This window comes from Lissotriton vulgaris, chromosome 3_2, assembly GCF_964263255.1.
Source record: "Lissotriton vulgaris chromosome 3_2, aLisVul1.2, whole genome shotgun sequence".
NCBI lineage: Eukaryota > Metazoa > Chordata > Amphibia > Caudata > Salamandridae > Lissotriton > Lissotriton vulgaris.
In genome coordinates, this window is record NC_141690.1 from 281,924,879 (window position 1) to 281,937,393 (window position 12,515).

The window sequence follows — 12,515 nt, forward strand, 5'->3', positions numbered from 1 at the left end:
TACAAAGTCCAAATATGATTCCAATGTTTCGGAATAATCAAATCAATCAATCAATCATAGGCATTTATAGAGCGCTCTACTTACCCGGAGGGTATCAAGGCGCTAGGGGGAGGGTGTGCTGCTGCTACCCGAACAGCCAGGTCTTGAGCTTCTTCCTGAAGGCGAGGTGGTCTTGGGTCAGGCGCAGGTCGGGAGGGAGTTCCAGGTCTTGGCGGCCAGGTAGGAGAAGGACCTTCCTCCTGTTGTCGTTCTTCGGATGCGGGGGACGGCGGCGAGGGCGTGACTGGCTGATCGGAGGTGTCGTTTGGGAGCGTAGAAGTTGATGCGGTTGTTGAGGTAGCTCGGGCCTTGGTCGTGAAGGGCTTTGTGTGCGTGGGTAAGGAGACGGAAGGTGTTTCTCTTGTTGACCGGGAGCCAGTGCAGTTCTTTTAGGTGTCCGGAGATGTGGCTGTGTCGTGGGATGTCGAGGATGAGTCTGGCTGAGGCGTTCTGGATCCGTTGGAGTCTCTTCTGGAGCTTGGCGGTGGTTCCGGCGTAGAGGGCGTTGCCGTAGTCCAGACGGCTGGTGACGAGTGCCTGGGTGACAGTCTTCCTGGTCTCGGTGGGGATCCACCGGAAGATCTTCCGTAGCATGCGCAGGGTGTTGAAGCATGACGAGGAGACGGCGTTGACTTGCTTGGTCATGGAGAGGGAGGAGTCCAGGATGAAGCCCAGGTTACGTGCGTGGTCTGTCGGTTTGGGTGCGGTGCCCAGGGCGGGGGGCCACCAGGAGTCGTCCCAGGCGGAGGGCGAGGATCCCAGGATGAGGACTTCCGTCTTGTCCGAGTTCAGCTTCAGGCGGCTGGTCGACATCCACTCGGCTACCTCTTTCATCCCTTCGTGCAGGTTGGCTCTGGCGGCGGCGGGGTCGTTGGTCAGGGAGAGGATCAGCTGGGTGTCGTCGGCGTAGGAGATTATGTTGAGGTTGTGTTGGTGTGCGATGGCCGCGAGGGGGCTCATGTAGACGTTGAAGAGGGTTGGGCTCAGCGAGGATCCTTGAGGGACGCCGCAGATGACTTTGGTGGCCTCTGACTTGTACGGTGGTATACGGACTCTGTGTTCTTCCGTCGAGGAAGGAGATGATCCATTCCAGCGCCTTCTCCTGGATTCCAACGTTGCTGAGGCGCTGCACTAGGGTGCGGTGGCAGACGGTGTCGAAGGCCGCGGAGAGGTCTAGTAGGATGACGGCCGCTGAGTTGTCCAACAGCATTTATTTCTTCAATCATTATACACCAGATACAATTGTTTTCTCCAGAAGAAACAGCCAACACGTGTTTGGTCGTGGCTTATATAGACACATTGACTTCCTCAGTGCTGTTTTTTATATGTGCCTGTCATTTCCAACATCATCCTATATATATGTCACACCAACAGATCACCGGTATAATCACGTTCCCATGTAATCAAACTCCAATCTGTTCCCTAGTGCGTTCTCATATTCTCTTCAATAAATCTACGGAGTTGGGATGGCCGGCACAGCGACGGCGACACGCTTCTTCTCGTTGAGTCGCGCTTCCAGCTCCCTGCGACTCGCAGTTCCTCAGGAGGCCCAAAACAGCAGCAGGCACGTCCACAAGAACTCTGGGGAGCTGGGGGTTGAAGTCTGTTGTCCCTGAGACTTCAGCAGGAGGCAAGCTCTTTGCTAAGCCCTTGGAGATCCTTCACAAGTTGAAAGCAAAGTACACAAAGTTCCTTTCTCCTTCCTTTGGCAGTAAGGCAACCACTGCAGGCCAATCCCCCAAGCAGCACTTCAGCTTGGGAATAGTCTCTCCTCAGTTTCTTCAGGTTCCTCTCCTCAGTTAAGGGTTCTTCTTGTTTTTCAGAGTGATCCCATTTCTTGGGAGTAGGGTCCCAATATTTATACCCCAAATCCTTTGTTTTCTGAGACCAAGGGGCCTTTGCCTAGTGCAGCCCAGTTCCCGAGCACTCTGTTTACCAGTTACTCTGTAACAATTCTACAGCCCATTCTGGCCTATGGAGAACAGGTAGCCTTGCAATAGTGAAAAACGAAAATGGCTGTAATTCACTATTAGGACATGCCGCACACAGTAGGGCTTGTCCTACCTTATACTTACAATGCACCCTGCCCTTGGGCCTACCCTAGGGGTGACTTATTTGAAGAAAAGGGAAGGTTTAGGGACTGACAAGTGGGTGCACTTGCCCAGTCAGCATGACAGTACCAGACTACACGCAGGCTCTGCAATGGCAGACCTTAGACACACTTTTACAAGGCTGCTTCTGTGGGTGGCGCAACCAGTGCTGCAGGCCCACCAGCAGCATTTGGATTACACGCCCTGGCACAAGCAGTGCACTAGACTAGGGTCTGACAAGTAAACCTAATAGCCAAACATGGAACCTCTGATTAATACATCAATTTATAATAGGGATCACTTGCACTGTGGCGCTGAATAGCAGTGACACAGCGCCCAAAGCATCTATACACCAGCAAAACACAGCAGGCAACAGCAAAAAATGGAAGGGAGACCCAGGCCAATGGTGCCAGGTCTACCATACACCTATAGCTTAACAAAAATGTACTTGGCGGGTGCTCTGAGTCCTCAGAGAAAACAGGAAGTGAGGTTACTGGAGTGCCAACCAATCAGAAGCCAACAAAGAAGAGTGATGGGAAGTAAACCAATGGCAAACAGCAGATGGGATTACATCTCCTGTAATGATTACAGCAGGTCTTGAAAACAACGCATGCGCGCTGCCTAGGCTTGACCTAAACATGAAGAACATGTCAATAAGAGAATGAGAAGAATAAAGTGTCAGTGCAAGTGACATAAAGGAGAAACCTGAGGACAGAGAGGTGAGCTACAGGCAAAGAGAAGAGGGAGCAAGACGGAAGGTGCAGGAGACAGAAAGCAACTGGAGGCAGTGAAAGCTGGAGACGGTGAACTCTTGTCTGCTAAAAAGAAAAAAAAATGACTGATTAGTTTACTGAACATTTTTTCTCGTTAGAATATTTTACACATGACTGGTAATTAGGAGCGGACGTGGTAATACCGGGCGGGAGAAGTAGCGTTAATACCTCACACTTCGATTTTGTTTCTGGACGGAAATCCTGCGACCATGGAAACCTTTTCACCACAGGTGGAGTTGGGCTTCAGCAGAAGCCATGCTTTCAGTATTTCTTCCCCAAAACGCTCTAACCACCACCTGACCCAGGAGGTATTTAATGGCTTTACCACCATCCCGTCGCTGCCCCAGCTAAGTTTAAATGGAAGGAAGGCAGGAAAAGTGTGATAAAAAGAGGAAAATAAAAAGGCCATTTCACCGCCTTTTTTCGCCACCGTCCACACTGCAGGAATCCAGAGTTAACGCCTCTTCTTCATTGTTTTAAATACGAGGTTAAAATGCGAAGCCTGAATGCACGTTTACCCATATTTTCAGTTTGTTTCTGCACTTTGGTGGAGTAAGTGTCGGGAGCGACGCTGAGCATAAACATTGAATTATCTTTTTAAAACTGTCTGAATCTGTGTTTTTAAAACCACTTTGCACCTTTCCCCCTGCACTCACCTGAGTCACTGGTAACAGCCGATCTGAACGCTGTGTGACACAGGACCCACTCGCATGCTGCCATTACCGGCCGCAAGGAGACCAGGGCACGCCCCCTCTGGGTGGCCACGCCCACCTCCTACCAAAACAGATAAAAGCGCGCTCTGACCACTAGAGCTGCACTTGACCCTAATTCTCCTGAGGCGGAAGCCGGGAGCGACGCTGAGCACAAAAATTGAATTATCTTTTTAAAACTGTCTGAATCTGTGTTTTTAAAACCACTTTGCACCTTTCCCCCTGCACTCACCTGAGTCACTGGTAACAGCCGATCTGAACGCTGTGTGACACAGGACCCACTCGCACGCCGCCATTACCGGCCGCGAGGAGACCAGGACACGCCCCCTCCGGGTGGCCACGCCCACCTCCTACCAAAACAGATAAAAGCGCGCTCTGACCACTAGAGCTGCACTTGACCCTAATTCTCCTGAGGCGGAAGCCGGGAGCGACGCTGAGCACAAAAATTGAATTATCTTTTTAAAACTGTCTGAATCTGTGTTTTTAAAACCACTTTGCACCTTTCCCCCTGCACTCACCTGTGTCACTGGTAACAGCCGATCTGAACGCTGTGTGACACAGGACCCACTCGCACGCCGCCATTACCGGCCGCGAGGAGACCAGGACATGCCCCCTCCGGGTGGCCACGCCCACCTCCTACCAATACTCTTTCCGCCCATAAATAATGTGTCAGTTCAGGGAGCGCAGCGGACGGGCGCAGCGGGCGCGCCATCAGCGCGCCGAAGGCACGCCAAAGGCAAGCCAGTCTGGGCCCGTCCGGGCCCAGACGGTCCCAGGCCCAGTGACTCTGCTAGGTGGCCCTCATGACCGGGTGATTTATACGGGAGATGCACTTCGCGCTCTACAACCTAAGAAAATCCTTGCCTGCTACTACACGCATACTGAAGGTAATACCTTCTCTAATTGTATGCGCTGCAATCCGACTCCTCTGAACTCGGCAAAACCTGCATTGAAGATGGGACTTCTTAATTGCCGCTCCCTCCCTAAACACGCGATCGAAACTAATCTGCTAATTCAAGATCAGGATCTCAACCTACTGTTTTTAACGGAAACATGGCTATCAGATAGCACCGACTCGGACATCGTTACGGCCCTTCCCCCAGGGTATCTCTGCCAAGCCTTACACAGACCCAAAGGGAGGGGGGTAGCTATAATTTTCAGGGAACAATTCACTTTTAGAACCTCCAACGCTTATATCGAGGATTGCGAGAGCTGTCAATTCTCCATCCAAACCTCCCCAGCCCACTCCCTGGCAGGGCTACTGATCTACCGCCCCCCAGGTGCTCCTGGGAATTTTATTAATGCCGTCATCGAATCAGTGTCACAACTAGCTTCGTCCACCTCCAACTTCCTTATGCTAGGTGACCTAATCTTCCACCTCATGGACCCTATGGATCGGTTAGCCTCTGACCTTCGGCAAGACCTAACATCACTAAATATCCGACTGGTGAACAACGAGCCCACCCATGAGAAGGGACACCTATTGGACCCCATCCTCACCAATATAGCAACCATTACCACCAAATCACCCGTGACCCTTCCATGGACGGACCATTTTCTGGTCCCTATCTCCTGGGAAATTCCCACCACGAACCCCCTAACCTCTAAAATTCAGGTTACCGACCGACGATGGCGCAAACTCGCACCTGAGGAATGGGCCGTCGCCCTTACAGGAGAGAATAGAGAAAGCTGGATGCTCCAGTAAGGAATCCTATGCCATCCTTACAGAGCTTCTGAAAACCCCAGAACCGGGACCGAGACACCCCACTGATCCTAAAGCTGATCAGGAGAAATGCCAACAACTGGCTAATTTCTTTCATGACAAAATTCAAACAATTCTGGTTTCAATTCCCCCCGCGAGTCCGTGCGAAGAAATCGATCTCTCGTACTCTCCATCACCTACTTGTCTTTCTTCTTGGGGCCAAGTTACAACGGAAGTAGGAAACACGGTTAAATCCATGAAGAGCAGATCCCCCAGGGACCCCGCCCCACTCCGGATCCTCATGGAGGTAGCCCCCACGATCATTCCCCCCCTCACCCATCTGATCAACGCCTCACTCCAACAGGGAGTTGTACCCCCGAGTTGGAAGACGGCCGTCGTAAAAGCCCTACTAAAGAAACCATCCCTCGACCCTGAAAATCTGGCTAATTACAGGCCCATCTCCCTACTCCCAGGAGTCAGCAAGATTGCTGAAAAATTGGTCAATAGGAAACTCTTGCAGTTTCTGGAGGTCAACAATAAGCTAAAAAGTTCCCAGACGGGCTTTCGACCAGGGCAGGGCACTGACATCGCCCTCCTGGCAGCGGTAGAGGAGGCCAGAGCACTATTGGATGGAGGAGGATCAGTGGCAGTGACCCTCCTCGACCTAAGTGCGGCATTCGATACCGTCAACCACCAACTCCTCATCAAAAGACTTAAAAGAGTTGGTGTGGAAGGCTCAGCCCTATCCTGGCTTTCATCCTTTCTAGCTCAACGGACCTATCAGATCTGGAAGAAGAACGCCTGCTCCTCCGAAATGCCCCTCCAATGTGGTGTGCCTCAGGGCTCCTCCCTGAGCCCCACATTATTTAATATCTATATGTCCACATTGGAGGAGGTCATCACCCCATTCGGATTGAGCTTCGTCAACACACTGTTGACGCTGACGACACAACTAGTGGTGTCTTTGTCCCACCCCAGACAACAAACAGCTGACCTATTCAACTGCCTTACGCAGGTCCACTGTTGGATGAATAGGTCAGCCCTAAAACTAAATGGGACGAAAACTGAAGTCCTGCTTCTTGGCCCGAAAGGAATCTCACTCTCCCCGAACATCTGGCCAGCCTGTCTGGGGCCCCCCCCCTGACCCAAAAGCAGAGGTAAAAAGTCTGGGTGTGTGGATCGACACTGACCTCTCATTCACAGTACAGGCAAAGAAAGTAGCCAGGACCTGCTTCGGGCTCCTGAAATCTCTGAGGAAAGTCCTGCCCCTCTTACCCTTCAACTCCCAAAAATTGCTAATCCAAGGCCTAATAATATCGAGGCTTGATTACAGCAATGTGATTTATCTAGGCGCTCCTGAAGCGACCTTCAACAAGCTTCAGAGAATCCAGAATACCGCTGCCCGGATTATCACAAATACCCCTGCCAGAACTTCCGCTAAACCTGCTCTCAAACTCCTCCATTGGCTCCCCATAAGGGAGCGAGTCAAATTCAAGGCCTTATGCCTAGCCCACAAATTACTGCAAAATCAAGGCCCCCAGTCCTTAGTAAACTCATCACTCCCTATAAAGCTACAAGATCCCTCCGGTCGGACACAGAAAATTTCATCACCACCCCCAGATTTAAGAAAGGCTGATCAGGAGGAAGACATTTCTCGGTCCAAGCTGCACGCCTTTGGAACTCGCTCCCCCGCGTCTTGCGACTCGAATCACAATACCTGCGCTCCAGGAAGCAGCTAAAGACTCATCTTTTTCCCTAATGATTCATGCCTTCCCCTTACACTGATTCTGTCCCCCCCCCCTTTTGTTGCCCCTGGCCCGCTGAACTGAAGAGTTAGGGTTCCTAGCGCTGGGATACCTCAGGGTGACTATGCGCTCTACAAAAATAAATCATAATAATAATAATATCTATAAGATTTAAAGTTCAAGCTTAGGCGGTGTGATACATAAACAAAATGAACACAGCTGCTTGGCGGCAAGCACTTTTTTCGTGGAAGCACACAACTTTTGCCCAATGAAAACATGTATATCTGGTTCACAACTTGTGGGCGGAGCCAAAGCCCCCCTCTAGTGATGCGCACATAATTATCTGGTGACAGCTGCACTTTCAAGACAGAACACAAAAAGAAAGATTCGGGGAGGACAAATGTTGGCACTTCAATCACCCTTTATTTGAAACTGAGAAAACCATAAAGAAAGATTATGCATAGACTGAATAACTGCAGAGTATTCGTGCGCATACAGCGAGCAACAGAATGAGATGATCTTTATCCCAGAGGGTCTCAGTCGGTTTGTAAAAATCCGTCATCCAATCAGGAACTGAATGTCTTAAATGGTCTGTAACATTCCAGGATAGAGTGGTGTCCAGCGTTGAAATTCCTTAGGCTTGGCTTTCCTCCAGACCCTTTAAACATCTGTCTTATTGTTATGGCATTCTAGTAAAATTAATAAGAGAAACACGTGTAAGCTGTAAACTAACTTAAAGCCCCCCAGTCAGTCAGCAGATACCACAAACCAAAATACATAAACACGTTTATACATTTCATTGACCGTCCCAGAGTCAAACATACAACATGTATAAAGTACTCAGCGGCTCCCCCTGAGCAGAGCTCTGGTTATGAAGACATCTTACACGGAGTAGTAACGAAGAAACATAAGATAAAGTCATTGTGTTGTTATGAAAAGAGTCATCCAGAGAAGAGGAAGGAAAGAGGTCTCTTTGCTCAGTCTCTCATATCTAACAATCACCACGAAGAGACATGAGTGAATCTTTGTTTCATGACATCCCCTGGGATTGTGGGCTGACCTGTATTCATAGGATAGACCCTTCCAAACAATGCAAGCTCTAACCCTCAACAAAGTTTAATCCTTAACACGAATCCTGAGACGCCTAAACAGATAGAGGGGTGACCCAGAGAACGATGTCTCAATGCACCTCAAAACCAGCTGACATCTGACAAAGGGACAGTCCAGAAAGAATAGTTTCTTACCTGTAACTCCAGATCTCTCCTAGGGAATTTCCATTTATAGTCATAACCACTGAATAGTCCCACCCACGTGAGGGGGGCCGAAGCACTTTTTCAGAATATATCTTCTTAAGTGTAGATGCTTGCCAGCAGAGGTACTTAAGAAAGACAAATATTATGCAGCCTGTAGGACTGGGCTACAATGTCCCAATTCTTCATCTTGTACTTAAAATAGGGGCCAGGAGAATTTAATAGGCATATAACATCATGATGTTTTAATCCACAGGATTAATCTTTCACAAACACATTTTTGATAGAGAATAAAGAGGAAGGGGAATAGGACAGAGTAGCCCCATAAGCTGTCAATATATGAATTCAAAAAAGAGGCTGCGCCTTTAAGAACCCAGAGACCACCAGTATCCCATCATGCTCAGCAGGTGGCAGTTGCTTCAGTTCCTTTTAAAAGTGACGAGTGATGGTATTTAGGTCCCATGGTTACCACTGTCTACTCAACGGGGAGGAGGGACGGTTGCTTAGGACTATAATGGAAATTCCCCACCGAGAGAACTGGAGTTACAGGTAGAAATTATTCCTTCTCTGGTAGGGGATTTCCTTTAATAGGCATAAGCACTGAATAAAGTAGCAAGCCCATCCCCACAGAGCGCGGTGGAGAAGACAGAGTGAACTAAAGTAGACATTTAAGGAAATAGATTTCTGAGACAGGCCTGTTCTACATGAGCGTCTGCTCCAGCATCCGAGCCTAGGCAGTAATGTTTGGTAAATGTATGGACAGATCTCCACGTGGCTGCTTTGCAAATATCCAGAATTGTGATATTCCTCAATAAAGCAGCAGTAGCCGCTATAGCTCTAGTGGAGTGCGCTTTAGGTTTAGCTGCTAGCGTCTTGTCAGCTTTTTGGTAGCACAAAAGGATGCAGGAAATTATCCATCGGGAGATGGATTGTAAGGAAGTGACTGAACCCGTACGGATCAGACCTTAGTTGATAAATGATTGGTACTTTCTGTGGATGTCCCTTGCCTTATTAAGATAGAATTTCAAAACTCTCCTCAGATCTAGAGAATGAAGAGGGCTTTCAGCTGGAGTAGAGATTCTGAAAGAATGCTGGTAAGGAGATGGTTTGATTAACATGAAAGTCCAAAATAACTTTGGGGAGGAATTTTGGGTGAGTTTTAATGACCAATTTGCTAGAGTGGTAGACATTATATGGTTCGTGAGCACTTAGATCTCGCTAACCCTGCGAGAAGCTGTCTTCCATGAAAAGTGTTCCCGGGAGGCTTTGTGGATCGGCTCAAAGGAATCCTGCATAAAATGCAAAAGTACTATCTTGAGCTCCCAGGGAGGAGAAGGACGCCTAATGGGAGGATGAACCTTCAACCTTTCTAAAATTCCTTTACGACGGGGACATTGAAAAAAGATTTGAGAAGGACGTCTTTTGTAGGCAGTAAGAGCTGCCAAGTGAACCTTTATGGAAGAAAATTGCAAACCAGATTAGGCCAAATGGAGTAAGTACGGAAGAATGACATCTTCCTGGCAAGATGGAGGGTCCATGCTCTTGAAGAAACTCCATATGCTAAATCTCTACCATTTTAAGGCATATGCTTAGCGGGTGGAAGGCCGCTTAGCCTCTTTAAGGATATCCATGCACTCTTGTGGCAGATTCAACTGACCATAATGCACTAGCTCAGGAGCCATGTCTCCAAATTCAAAGATGAGAAATTGATGCGTAACATCTGGACTCAGATCTTTGTTAGCAGGTCCGGTATGCAGGACAGCTTGAGATATGGATGGACGGACAGGTGAAGGAGGTCTGTGAACCACTATCGACGTGGCCACTACGGATCTATGAGGGTCATCTTGGTTCTCGATTGGGACAACTTGATGAGGACTGTTGGGATCAGTGGAATCAGGGGAAAAGCATTGAGAAATGTACCATACCAATTGATCCCTATGGCATTCCCCAGCGTCCCTGGCTGGAAATACCTCGAGGCAAAGCTTCTGAATTTTTAATTTTCTGCGATGGCAAACAAGTTGATGACCAGAGTTTCCCACTATTGAAAGATGTTTTGGACAATGTGGTTGTTTAAGACCCACTCGTGGTTTTCTTGCAAGAGTCTGTTGAGGGAGGCTGCCTGTGCATTATGTACACCTGGCAGGTGTGTTGCTGTGATTGTCAGGGCCATGGCTCCAAGCCATTTTCAGATCCCCTGGGTCCCGTGTGACAAGGGCCTGGACCTCATCATTTCCTGCTTGTTGAGGTGGCACATGGTTGTCTTATTGTCCATCTGAACAAGCAGGAGCGAGATCTGAACGATGGATGAAACGCCTTCAGTGCCAGATGGACTGTGCGGAGCTCGAGGAAATCGATATGGTACGTTGATTCCTTCTCGGACCACTTTCCTTGAATCTGAGGCGGTCCATGTGGGCTCCCCATCCCAGCAGTGAGGCGTCCGTGACTATGGTTTGAGGTGGAATGTACTGATGAAACGGAGTGACTTGGAGGAGATTGGTTGGAGAACGCCATCATTTGACGGACAGCTTCGCATGGAGGGACACTCGTGTCCCGTCTTCCCAGTTGCCTGTCAATTGGTCCCACAGGTCCTCAAGACATTCCTGTAGAGGCCTCATGTGGGGAGGGGCAATCAGTGTGAGAAAGATGCCGGAGGATATCGATCCGAGAAGGGGGGATACTGTTCTCACTGTTGGATGGTAAGCTTTCATGAGAGAATGATACTTCTGAACGATCGATAAGCATCTCTCCTCCGAAGGACACCATTTTGCCATTACACTGTCGATGGAGGCTCCCAGAAAATGTACACTTCTCACTGGGATAGAGACAGACTTGCTGTGATTGATCTGAAGGCCCGGCCTCCATAGGGGATTGCAAGTCCAGTTGTAATGATGCTGAGCTTCCTGAGACATGGACGCCTTAACTAGCCAATGGTCTCAGTATGGGTAGACGAATATCTTGTATCTACAGACATTGGCAGCCACTACTTCCATGCACTTGGAGAAAGTTCTGGGAGCTGACTTTAGACCAAATGAGAGGTCCTGGTATTGGCAATGGTCCTGTCCCACCACGAACCTCAAGATACTGCGATGCTTTCTGGCGAGTGGTATATTCAAGTATGCGTCTTGAAAGTCGTTGCAACAGAGCCAATCACCCAGGTGTATTTGGGGATACATTTGGTGTAATACCAGCATCTGGAACTTTTCTTGCTGAATCTACTTGATGGCTGTTTTGAGGTTCAGAATGGGTCTGAATTCATTCTTGTCTTTTTTCTTGATGGAAAAGTACCTGGAATAAATGCTTGTACCTCGTTGTTGGTGAGGAACAGGTTCCACCACCAGAGGATGCTGACTCCAGTCATAACAGTGGGAGTTGGAAACTGGATGGTTTTGTAGGTATGGACAGTGGAGGACTGTAGAACCTCAGACAGTATCCATTGCAAACAATATTAAGTACTCACGCATCTTGCGTTATGTTTTGCCACTCTGCCAGATATTGTCGGTTGCTTCCCCCCATAGGAGTGGGTAACAGTAACAGAAGAGGGGAAGTATTGATTCATGGTTTTGAGACAGATGGTTGCTTGCCGCCTTGAGTAGGCTGCTGGGTAGAACTCCCTTTAGGCGGCTTTCTTTGATATGATTGGTAGCGTCGATGGTGCTGTTTTGCACCACTTTGCTGGTGGCCTTGACACCAGTGAGGCGTTTGAACTCTCTGGAAATAGAAGCAGCATCAGTCGGGTCGGAAACATTTACTCTGTTCCCTGGGTCTCTCTAAGCTAAATGCCTCTAGCGCTTCCATCTTGGCTATCATCCGTGCCATCTCATCGTGGCATGGCTTCCAAATAGAGTGGCACCAGAGAATGGCAGATTTAATATTCTTTGCTGCGATTCTGGCTTGAGGAATGTAAGGCGGAGTCAGGGGTGCCTTCTAGAAGCGAGGCCATGGAAGTACTCCTGAGCTGCTAGTAGGGAAAAGTCTGCTGCAGTGCTAATAACCTGATGAGACCATTAATTCTACATTCAGGATTTCCATTAAGTATTCGCTCTAATCTCTAGGGAGATGTTCCACAAACTGGTTCATGGATTCCCACAGTGCCCTGTCATATCTGCCTAGGAGAGCAGTGGCTCCGGCTGCTTTAATGGTGGTTGCTGCCGTTCTGCACACTTTGCGACCTACAGCGTCTAATGTCCAGCTCTCCTTTTTGGGAGG

At 48.9% G+C, this 12,515-nt stretch overlaps 1 protein-coding gene across 1 annotated transcript in view; it reads right to left on the reverse strand.

The window, feature by feature from the left end:
• Positions 1–7,464: 7,464 nt before the first annotated feature.
• LOC147725692 (uncharacterized) overlaps positions 7,465–12,515 on the reverse strand; it is a 121,821-nt gene continuing 116,770 nt past the window's right edge. The window contains exon 4 of the mRNA XM_086964576.1: positions 7,465–7,748. The gene's annotated coding sequence lies outside the window, so the exon portion shown is untranslated. The remainder of the gene's footprint in view (positions 7,749–12,515) is intronic.